We start from the raw sequence: 11,155 nt of genomic DNA, 5'->3' as shown, positions 1-11,155 counted from the left end.
GGTTGTGGACTGGGTACTGGAAAAGCCTGATTCTGAGGACCGTGTGGCCAGCAGGCCCTGACTTGTCATTGTAGCTACAGAACCAGTTTAGTGAGCAGCTGCTGGAGTGCCTGCCTGTGGGCCACTGGGCCTAGCTAGGCTGTGGGATTTCCCATGGGGCCTTCATATGACTTACCCTAGTCGGAGTGGTGGCTGCCAAGGCCTGATTCAAATGAGGAAGCTTGCAGCAGGGAGCCACGGGCAAGAAATGCCGTTCTAGCAGAACGCTCATCATTGCTGAGCCCTTCTCTAATTGACCCGATGTTAAGTCGCCATTTGCATGTGGCACGAGTCTCTACCTTTAGAACTTTCTCATCCAGCTCTTTTCTTTTCTTTCCTTCTTTCTTTCTCTCTCTTTTTCTTTCCCTTCCCTTCCCTTCCCTTCCCTTCCCTTCCCTTCCCTTCCCTTCCATTCCCTTCACTCCCCTCTCCTCCCCTCCCCTCCCCTTCCCTTCCCTTCCCTTTTCTTTGTCTTATCATCTCATTCTGTCGCCCCGACTGGAATGCAGTGGCGTGATCTTGGCTCACAGCAACCTCCGCTTCCCAGGCCCAAGCGATTCTTGTGATTGTCCTCAGCCTTCTGAGGAGCTGGGATTACAGGCACGCACAACCATGCCTGGCTAATTTGTTCTATTTTTAGTAGAGACAGGGTTTCACCATGTTGGCCAGGCTGGTCTTGAACTCCTGACCTCAAATGATCCTCCTGCTTTGTCCTCCCAAAGTGCTGGGATTACAGGTGTGAGCCACCACGCCTGGCCTCATCCAGCTCTTTCTTTCTTTCTTTTTTTTTTTTTTTGAGACAGAGTCTCACTCTGTTGCCCAGGCTGGAGTGCAGTGGCCTGATCTTGGCTCACTGCAATCTCCTTCTCCCAGGCTCAAGCGATTCTCATGCCTCAGCCTCTTGAGTAGCTAGGACTACAGGCGCCCACCACCACACCCAGCTAATATTTGTATTTTTTAGTAAAAGCGGGGTTTCACCATGTTGGCCAGGCTGATCTTGAACTCCTGACCTCAGATGATCCACCCACCTCAGGCTCCCAAATTGCTGGGATTACTGGAGTGAGCCACTGCACCCGGCCTCCTCCAGCTTTTTCTAAAACACCGTCTTTAGTATGTGTATTCCTTTGCTGGGTGGTTACTATAAGAAAGACAGATGAAGTCTTAGCTTATGTCAGAATCCCAAACTGATGGTCTGTTGGTCAAATGTAGCCCCCAGACCTGATTTTGTTAACATGTACTATTTTAATTGGGAAAATTTAGCATTAAAAAATCCAGGTTTCAGCTGGGCATCGCGGCTCATACCTGCACTTCCAGCACTTTGGGAGGCTGAGGCAGAAATATTGCTTGAGGTGAGGAGTTCAAGACCAGCCTGGGCAACATAGCAAGACCCCACCTCTACCAAAAAAACAAAATTAGCCAAGTGCAGTAGTACATGCCTATAATTCTGGCTACTTGGGAGGAGCATCCCTTGAGCCAGGAGGTCAAGGCTGTAGTGAGCTGTGATTCTGCCACTACACTCAGCCTTCGTGACAGAATGAGACCCTGTCTCTAACAAAACCCAAATCAAAACAAAACAAACCCACATTTCAAATATCTTAACATTTGGCGTCCTTAGGTTGGTTTTTCTCAGAAGCAGACCCTGCTACAAGGCTTCAGTACTAAGTAGTTTATTTGGGAGTTAATTCCAGGAAACTGCAGTAGGGGAGTGAGGAAGTGAGACAGAGAAAGGAAGTGGGAGCTGGGTGCAGAGGTTCATGCCTGTAATCCCAGCACTTTAAGAGGCCAAGGCAGGAGGCTCGCTTGAGCCCAGAAGTTTGAGACCAGCTGGGCAACATAGTGAGACCCTGTCTCTACAAAAACATTTAAAAATTAGCTGGGCGAGGTAGCGCATGCTTGTAGTTCCAGCTACTTGGGAGGCTGAGGTAGGAGAACTGCTTGAGCCTGGGAGCTGTGATTGCACCACTGCACTCCAGCCTGGGCAACAGGGTGAGAATGTGCCTCAAAAAAAAAAAAAAAAGGCCAAGTGCAGTGGCTCACTCCTGTAATCCCAGCACTTTGGGAGACCAAGGTGGGCAGATCATTTGAGGTCAGGAGTTTTACAGCAGCCCGGCCAACATGGCAAAACACTGTCTCTACAAAAAATACAAAAATTAGCCAGGCATGGTGGCGGGCACCTGTAATCCCAGCTACTTCTCATCCAGCTCTTTTCTTTTCTTTCCTTCTTTCTTTCTTTCTCTCTCTTTTTCCTTCCCTTCCCTTCCCTTCCCTTCCCTTCCCTTCCCTTCCCTTCCCTTCCCTTCCCTTCACTGAGACAGGAGAATCGCTCGAATCCGGGAGACGGAGGTGGCAGTGACCTGAGATCACGCCACTGCACTCCAGTCTGGATGACAGAGCAAGACTCCGTCTCAAGAAAAAAAAAATTACAGAAAGGAATTGAGACAGTCAATAAGGGTGAGGTTTCAAGGAAGGACTATATGGGCAGCTGGAGCTTAATTTTCCTGGAGAACTCTGGGAAAAGTGTCCAACATGTATCTCAGAGTTTTCTCACCTGAGAGGCAAGGGCATTAGGGTATTTATACACCAAACTCATCAGTCACTGGTTGGGCACTGATGTGGGGTAGGGGAGGAAGGGTAATGGCAGTGGTAACTCCTGGGGGACTTCCAGCCTACTGTCCAGGAGGGAAGAGTGGACTCCAGAGGCCAGAGGAAGCTGGCACTGACAGGATCTGCTACAATACAGAAGATCTAGCAAAACTGATCTTCAATTCCCATGTGGCAATAATCAGTGAGAGCTGAGCAGCAGTTGCTCCTTTAGGAAAGTCAAGAACTGCACTCAGCCTGCTTTCCTCTTTATATTACCTGTACAGCTTCGTGGGTGCTCACGTTCACGACTCCTGGTTTATGTCTGTGTGTAGTCTACTCCGCTACAGCTCTGAATCCCACTGTCTCTGTTTCCAATAGTTTTTTTCCTATTCTTCTATGCATTACATGATACAGCTAGCCCAGTGATTCCAAAATATGTTGACTTACTGGGCACGGTGGCTCATGCCTGTAATCCCAGCACTTTGGGAGGCTAATTCGGAGGATTGCTTGAGTCCAGAAGTTCAAGACCAGCCTGCGCAATGTGGTGAAACCATCTCTTCAAAAAGAAGAAGAAGAAAAAATACAAAACTAGCCAGTCATGGTGGTGCATTCCTGTAGTCCCAGCTACTCAGGAGGCTGAGGTGGGAGGATCACCCGCCTGGGAGGTCGAGGCTGCAGTGAGCTGAGACTCTAGCCTGGGTGACACAGTGAGACCCTGTCTCCAAAAAAAAAAAAAAAAAAAAAAAAAAAGAAAAGAAAAAAAGAAAAAATGTTGACTGATTATTTCTGTTTCTCTAGCCCTGCAACTGAATTATTTAACACCCTGAATCTCAGACTGCCTTCCCTCTATGCAGTTAAGTGCACTGTGTCAGAGCATGTGAAAAGAGCCTCACTTTGAGGACTGATGAGGGGAGGCCCTTCGTTATCTCTTTGACGTCTTGTACCTGACTGGCTTTCAGTTCCTACGATGCTCTGAGTTCCTTTCTGCCTCATGTCAACTTATCTGCCTGGGAAGTTCTTTTTCTCCTTACGACAGGCTCCCTCATGGCCATTCTTCAGGATTCAGTGTCAATGTCACCTCCTCAGTGGGATCTTCCACTTCATCCACTCCTCCGCCCCTCACCAGGTTAAATCCCTCTGCTGTACATTCGCACAGGCCATTGTATTCCTTCTTAGCATATTCACAATCATTACTTACACATTGGTTTAATTTGTATTTACACTGTGGTTCCATCATGAATGCAGTTCACTTACTCAAACCCGACCACACACTCAGCTGAAAAAGCCCGAAACAAAGAAATTCCTTTATTTAGAGTCACATGCCACCATTAAAGCCAGATCTTGACAGCTACTGCCCCAGGGTCACAACTAAAGTACAAAGAGAAATAGATGTTATTTCTCGGCTTTTGTGCTTCTGAATGCCTAGGTCCTGGTAATGTAAGGGATTTTCAGGAATAAGTTGGCAATCTTTATCTCCCAGACTGATTTTAGAATCTGCCACTATTCCCATAAATGCAGAAGGTGGAAATCCATTGTATTATCTGGCTCCCCTCTGGATTGAAGCTCCACGAGGACAGGTTATGGGCTTGCCTTTATCATTGCTGGATCCCCAGAGTCTAGCACAGTGCCGGACACATAGTAAGTACTCAGTACATCTTGGGTTGATGGATAAATGATGCTAGGTGGATGATGGATGATGGATGGAAGAGGGGTGGTTAGAGCCATGAGGACCAGCACAGTGCAGGATGTCCCTGGAGATAGGCTAATACTTGATCCGACTTAACTACTGGGGGTGGGGAAGGAGGATGAAGGAAATGAGATGGTTGCACTACTCCAATGGAACTGACTTACCAAAGGCCTGTACTTTTGCAGATCTCCAAGGATTTTTTAAATCCCACGCTCTACTTTCCCCCAAACTAAGATCATCGGATTAGAGCCTTAACCAAGGCAGTGTAGCCGCCTCTGAGTCACTGCACAGCACTACTGTACCCCCTCAGGGCTCAGACAGTGTGCACCTCCCAGCTTGGATTCCTATCCTGACCCAAAAACCCCACCCAACCCCCTGCTGTGGCCTTGCTCCTTATATTTTCCCTGTCCTCGCCCAAAGCTTTGTTTGACCCCAGTGCCAACTCTGATCTTGATCACAATTACTTTTACAGCCCTGGTGCCAATCCCAGCAATCTGAACCTTGATTCCCATACATACATATTTAAAAAAAACTTTTGGAGACTGGATCTTGCTATGTTGCCCAGGCCAGTCTCAAACTCCTGTCCTCAAGTGATCCTCCTGCCTCAGCCTCCTGAATAGCTGGGACTACAGATGTGCCACCATGCCTGGCTTTGATTCCCATCTTGACCCTAACCTTGGCTCAGGTATGTCTTTGCTTTTCTGATCCTGAGTACCTTGTACATCTGTGCATCTATGCCTTTTTTTACTATTATTTTTGGCTATTTATAAAGCTTTTGCACACATTATTTCATTTGACATTTACAACTTTACATAATCATCCTATTTTACACATGAGAAAACTGAGAGTCGTGAAAAATGCCCAAGGCCGCACAGCTAGTAAATGGGGGAACCTAGATCAAATTCAGGTCTTCTAGCTTTAAATCCAGCACTAGAGGAGCCTGGGTGGCTGAAGCTCCCCATATAGGTCTCCGTTGCCCTTGTGAAGCCATGAGTTCAAAACCAGCACAGGTAATAGAGTGAGCAAAACCAAGGATCTCAGGATCCTAATAGTAGTGGTGATAACAATAACTTTAGCTTACCGGGGAATTCCTTCATGACAAGCAGAGTGCCAAGAAGCTCTTCATGCACTAGCTATCTTATCCCCACAGCAATGCTATGGAGCTTGGGAGCCCCATCTCACAGAGGAAACCATGGCTTATGGAGGTTAATGGCTTATGTGCTTAAGGTAGCACAGCTAACAAGAGTTTGAGCCAGAGCTTCAACCCAAGTCTCTCTGACGTTAATTGCAGTTCACTCCAATCTTTATAAAGAAATGGGATGGGCAAAAGAAAGCAGCTGGAGCCCGGTCTTCTAATCATGGGCCCGCCATAACTTTTGAGCTGTAGTGCCAAATTCCAGGGTATTGTGTTTGATAACCAAAACTGGGTTAAAAATGACTCAAGCCTTGGCAGAACTGACTCACTGTGGTGTCTGTCAGCTCTAAAAGGAGACAGGAAGCCTCAGAGGGCAACTGCGGACTGACCAGTGGCCAGTGGATGAAGGTCTCAGAAGCATCCTACCGCAAGCCCTGTGGGCGATAAACACAGAAATCCATGTGCCTGCCAAAGAAAAAAAGACTCAGACTCAAAGTTCATTTTTAAAATTAGACCTGCCAGTCCCCATTTCTTTCTCCATACTCAATGCTAAATTGTATTAGATGTGATATTATTGTGGTTATTTATGAGAAAATTTTTGTTCTTAACAGATATAAGCTGAAGTGTTTGGGGTGAAGTGTCTCAATGTCTTGCTTTCAAATCGTTAAAGAAAAAATAATTAAAACGAGGTGCATACACATGGCCACCCTGTGTGGAGGGGGCAGGAGAGAGAGAGAATGCAATTATGAAAAAAGGTGAAAATTGTCAACCCTATCCCCAGCAGAACCCCATTTGAGTCAACTTCTCTTTCTTTCTTTTTTTTTTTTTTTTTTTTTTTGAGACGAAGTCTTGTTCTGTTCCCCAGACTGGAATGCAGTGGTGCAATCTCGGCTCACTGCAAGCTCCACCTCCCGGGTTCACACCATTCTCCTGGCTCAGCCTCCCAAGTAGCTGGGACTACAGGCGCCCACCACCACACCCGGCTAATTTTTTGCATTTTTAGTGGAGACAGGGTTTCACTGTGTTAGCCAGGATAGTCTCGATCTCCTGACCTCGTGATCCGCCCGCCTTGGCCTCCCAAAGTGCTGGGATTACAGGTGTGAGCCATTGTGCCCAGCCGGGTCAACTTCTCTTTCATCTCTGACACTCATACTTGATCCTTGTCCCTTGCCAGGGGGTTCTTTATCTCCATCCCAGTCCCCACCCCCATCTCAGTTCACATCACTGAATGTCATTGCTGCTGTCTTCTCATGTCTCTGAGTCTCAGTCTCAGAGTCTGCTAGATCCTTCTGTTGTGAGATCCTTTTGTTTTGGGCAACTTTTTTTGTAGCAAAATATATGCAACATAAAATTTACCATTTTATTTATTTTATTTTATTTTTATTTTTTGAGATGAAGTCTCAGGCACTGTTGCCCAGGCTGGAGCACAGTGGCACCATCTTGACTCACTGCAACCTCTGCCTCCCAGGTTCAAGTGATTCTCTTGCCTCAACCTCCCAAGTAGCTGGAATTACAGGCATCCACCATGATGCTTGGCTAATTTTTGTATTTTTAGTAGAGACAGGGGTCACCATGTTGGCCAGGCTAGTCTTGAACTCCTGACCTTAGGTGATCTACCCACCTCGGCCTCCCAAAGTGCTGGGATTACAGGCATGAGCCATTGTACCCAGACAAAATTTACCATTTTAAAAATTATTATTTATTTTATTGTGGTAAATTATACATAACATAAAATTTACTTTTTTTTGAGACAGATTCTCACTCTGTCACCCAGGCTGGAGCGCAATGGCATGATCATGGCTCACTGAAGCCTCAACCTCTGGTGGTCAAGTGATCCTCCCACTTCCGTCTCCTGGGTAGCTGGGACCACAGGCATGTGCCACCATGCCTGGCTAATTTTTTGTAGAAATGGAGTTTCACTATGTTGCCTAGGCTGGTCTTGAACTCCTGGGCTCAAGCAACCCACCTACCTGGGCCTCCCAAAGTGCTGGGATTACAGGGGTGAGCCACCGTGCCTGCCACCCACCCTGCCCTACTTTTTATTTATTTTTATTTATTATTATTATTATTTTTTAGACAGAGTCCCACTCTGTTGCCTAGGCTGGAGTGCAGTGGCGCAATCAAGCCTCAAATTCCTGGGCTTGGCTGGGCACATTGGCTCACACCTGTAATCCCAGCACTTTGGGAGGCCAAGGTGGGTGGATCGCCTGAACACAGGAGTTCGAGACCACCCTGAGCAACATGGTGAAACATGTATTTCTCTACTAAAATACAAAAAATTAGCCGGGCATGGTGGCATGCGTCTGTAGTCCCAGCTACTCGGGAGGCTGAGGCACAAGAATCGCTTGAGCCCAGGAGGTGGAGTTTGCAGTGAGACGAGATCGTGCCACTGCAGTCCAGCTTGGGCTACAGGATGAGACTCTGTCTCAAAAACAAAACAAAACAAAAACCAACCAACCAACCAAACAAACAAACAAAGAAAACTCCTGGGCTCAAACAATCTTCCACATCTGTCTAATTTTTTAAATTTTTTGTAAAGACAGGGTTTTGCTCACTATGTTGCCCAGCCTGGTTTTGAACCCATGGCCTCAAGCAATCCTCCCACCTCAGCCTCCCAAAGTGCTGGGGTTACATGTGTAAGCCACCACACCTAGCCAAAATTTACCCTTTTAACTATTTTAAAATGTATAGTTCAGTGACATTAAATACATTCACATTGTTGTGTAAAAATCACTGATATACATTTCCAGAACTTTTTCATTATCCCAAACAGAACCTCCACCTGTAAATAATAACTTCCATTCCCCTTCATCCTCACCCCCTCTAACCACCATTCTATTTTCTGTCTCTATAAATTTGCCTATGTTAAGTACCTCATGTAAGTGGAATTATACAATATGTGGCCTTCTGTGTCTGGCTTATTGCACTTAGCATAGTGTTTTCAGGGGTCATCCATGTTGTAGCAGGTATCAGCACTTATCAGAATTTCCGAATTTCCTGGTTTTTTTTGTTTTTTTTTTTTTTTTTTTTTTGAGAGACAGTCTTGCTCTGTCACCCAGACTGAAGTGCCGTGGCGTGATCTTGGCTCACTGCAACCTCTGCCTCCCAGGTTCAAGCGGTTCTCCTGCCTCAGCCTCCTGAGTAGCTGGGATTACAGGTGTGTACCACCACGGCCAGCTAATTTTTGTATTTTTAGTAGAGACAGGGTTTTACCATGTTGGCCAGGCTGGTCTTGAACTCCTGACCTCAAGTGATTCCCCCTGCCTTGGCTTCCCAAAGTGCTGGGATTACAGGCATGAGCCACTGTGCCCAGCCCAGAATTTCCTTCCTTTTTAAGACTAAATAATATTTCATGTACGTATATGCCAAGCTTTGTTTATCCATTCATGCATCGATGGACGCTTGGGTTGCTTCTACCTTTTGGCTGTTGTGAATAATGCTGCTGTGAACATGGGTATAAAAATATCTGTTTGAGTTCCTGCTTTCAATTATTTTGGGAAGATACCTAGGAGCAGAATTGCTTGATCATATGGTAATTCTATGTTTAACTTTTTAAGGAACTACCAAAATGTTTTCAATAGTGGCTGCATCATTTTACATTCCCACCAGCAATGCACAAGTGTTCCAATTTCTCCATATTCTCACCAGTGCCCCTTTTTTTTTTTTTTTTTTTTTTTGTGACGGGGTCTCACTCTGTCATCCAAGCTGGAGTACAGTGGCATGATCCTAGTTCACTGCAGCTTCAAACTCCTAGGCTCAAGTGATCCTCCCACCTTGGCCTCCTCAAGTACTGGGATTGAGGCCAGGCACGGTGGCACACACCTGTACTCCCAGCTACTTGGGAGGCTGAGGCATGAGAATCAATTGAACCTGGGAGGTGGAGGTTCTGATTAGCTGAGACTGTGCCACTGCACTCCAGCCTGGGAGACAGAGCGAGACTCCGTCTCAAGAATAAAATAAAGTACTGGGATTACAGGTGTGAGCCACTAAGCCTGACCAACACTTTTTCTTTTCTTTTTTCTTCTGATAATAGCCATCCTAATGGGTGTGAGGTCATATGTGAGATCATTTTTGAACACAATACTCCAGATGTCTGAGTGTTTCAGGTTCCAGGGTCTGCTTTTCCCCCTGAGACCCCACCTCTCCCAGCTCTGAGAACTGGCGTTTCCCTGTAGTGGCAAAACCACCCTTGCAGCTGAGCAGCCAACATGGTTCTTTCTCCTGCACCCTCTGGTTTCTTCCAAGCTCTGAAGAGCTGGCTATCTCTCTGCCTTTCACTTATGTAGGGTTGGACTGAGAAATAATACAGGCTCTAGGGAGAATACTAACTCCATTTCTGAGCCCACAATCTTCTGAACTTCTTTTTCCACATAGTCTTCCAGACCAGAGGCAACTGTGCTGACTCCATGGAGGCCAGCTATGGCTTTGACCTGCCACTGACCTCAGAACTAGAACAGCATCCAAAGTCTTGGGCAAAACTGTTTCTTGGTCCCATCAGGACCCAGGGGAACATCTTATATTGCTCTGGCTACAACCCCCATGCTATTCGAATCAGCCCCTTCCTTTGCTGAAGCTCATATCTGGGTTTAGGTCTCCAAGACAGACACTGGGTGTGGTGATTCACCCTGTCTAATCCTCATGACTCCTCAAGGGGAACTTGGAGACCTGGAATTTTGGTCAGGAGTCCCTGTTCATATTCCCAGAACCCAGGCTCTCTGGGGTAACATTTGTTTATGTTGTTTAATAGTTACATCCTCTCCATGGCCTTCTGATGTCAAGAGCAGGCCACGTCAAACCTGGCCCCCATGGGCTACAGATGTCCCAGGCTTTGCTTCAGCTCAGGCCTCACCCCTTTGCTTACAAGTACCTGATGAAAATTTCTTTTTCTTTTAGCTGATTCTGTCTTCTGTGAAAGCAGGTGGAAAAGACGTTCTGCTGCATTCCACAGAAGGGAAAACAGGCATATGGAGGGAAGTGACTCAGCCAGGTTCATGGATGGAGTCAGCCACCAAGCCAGGAATGGAGCTCTATCCTCTGACTCTGAAACCACAGCCTTCACCATGGCAGTCACTCCTTTCTTCAAGAGGAAGCTTCAGCTCATTCTCGCAGATATGGCCTTTGGACTCAACAGGTGCTACTGGCATTGGGCAGTGGGGCTTTCTACCCCCAGTTCTTCCCACTCCAATCCAGGAGACTACTGGCCTTCAAATATGGATTTCATAGTACAGCCCTTTAAAGGAACTTTCTAAGACTCTTCCTTTTTTTTTTTTCTTTAGACAGAGTCTTGCTCTGTTTCCCAGGCTGAAGTGCTGTGGCACCATCTCAGCTCACTGCAACCCCTGCCTCCCCGTTTCAAGTGATTCTCATGTCTCAGCCTCCCAAGTAGCTGGGAATACAGCCACCTGCCACCACGGCCGGCTAATGTTTTGTATTTTTAGTAGAGACGGGGTTTCACCATGTTGGTCAGGCTGGTCTCGAGCTCCTGACCTCAGGTGATCTGCCCCCCTTGGCCTCCCACAGTGCTGGGTTTATAGGCGTAAGCCACCGTGCCTGGCCTCGAAGACTCTTTCTAAAGCAAAGCACATGACTTTCCAAGTTTGGAAAATCAAAAGCCCCTGAAGATAGGAAAGATGACAGCTGTACAAGTCCTCATGCCTTCCCTTGCACTCTCACTTCCTCTCTCGGAGTCCTCTCATTTCAATTCCCAATTC

The sequence above is a fragment of the Symphalangus syndactylus genome, chromosome 4 (assembly GCF_028878055.3).
Source record: "Symphalangus syndactylus isolate Jambi chromosome 4, NHGRI_mSymSyn1-v2.1_pri, whole genome shotgun sequence".
In the NCBI taxonomy this organism is placed as follows: Eukaryota; Metazoa; Chordata; class Mammalia; order Primates; family Hylobatidae; genus Symphalangus; species Symphalangus syndactylus.
Note: the sequence above shows the minus strand (reverse complement) of the source record.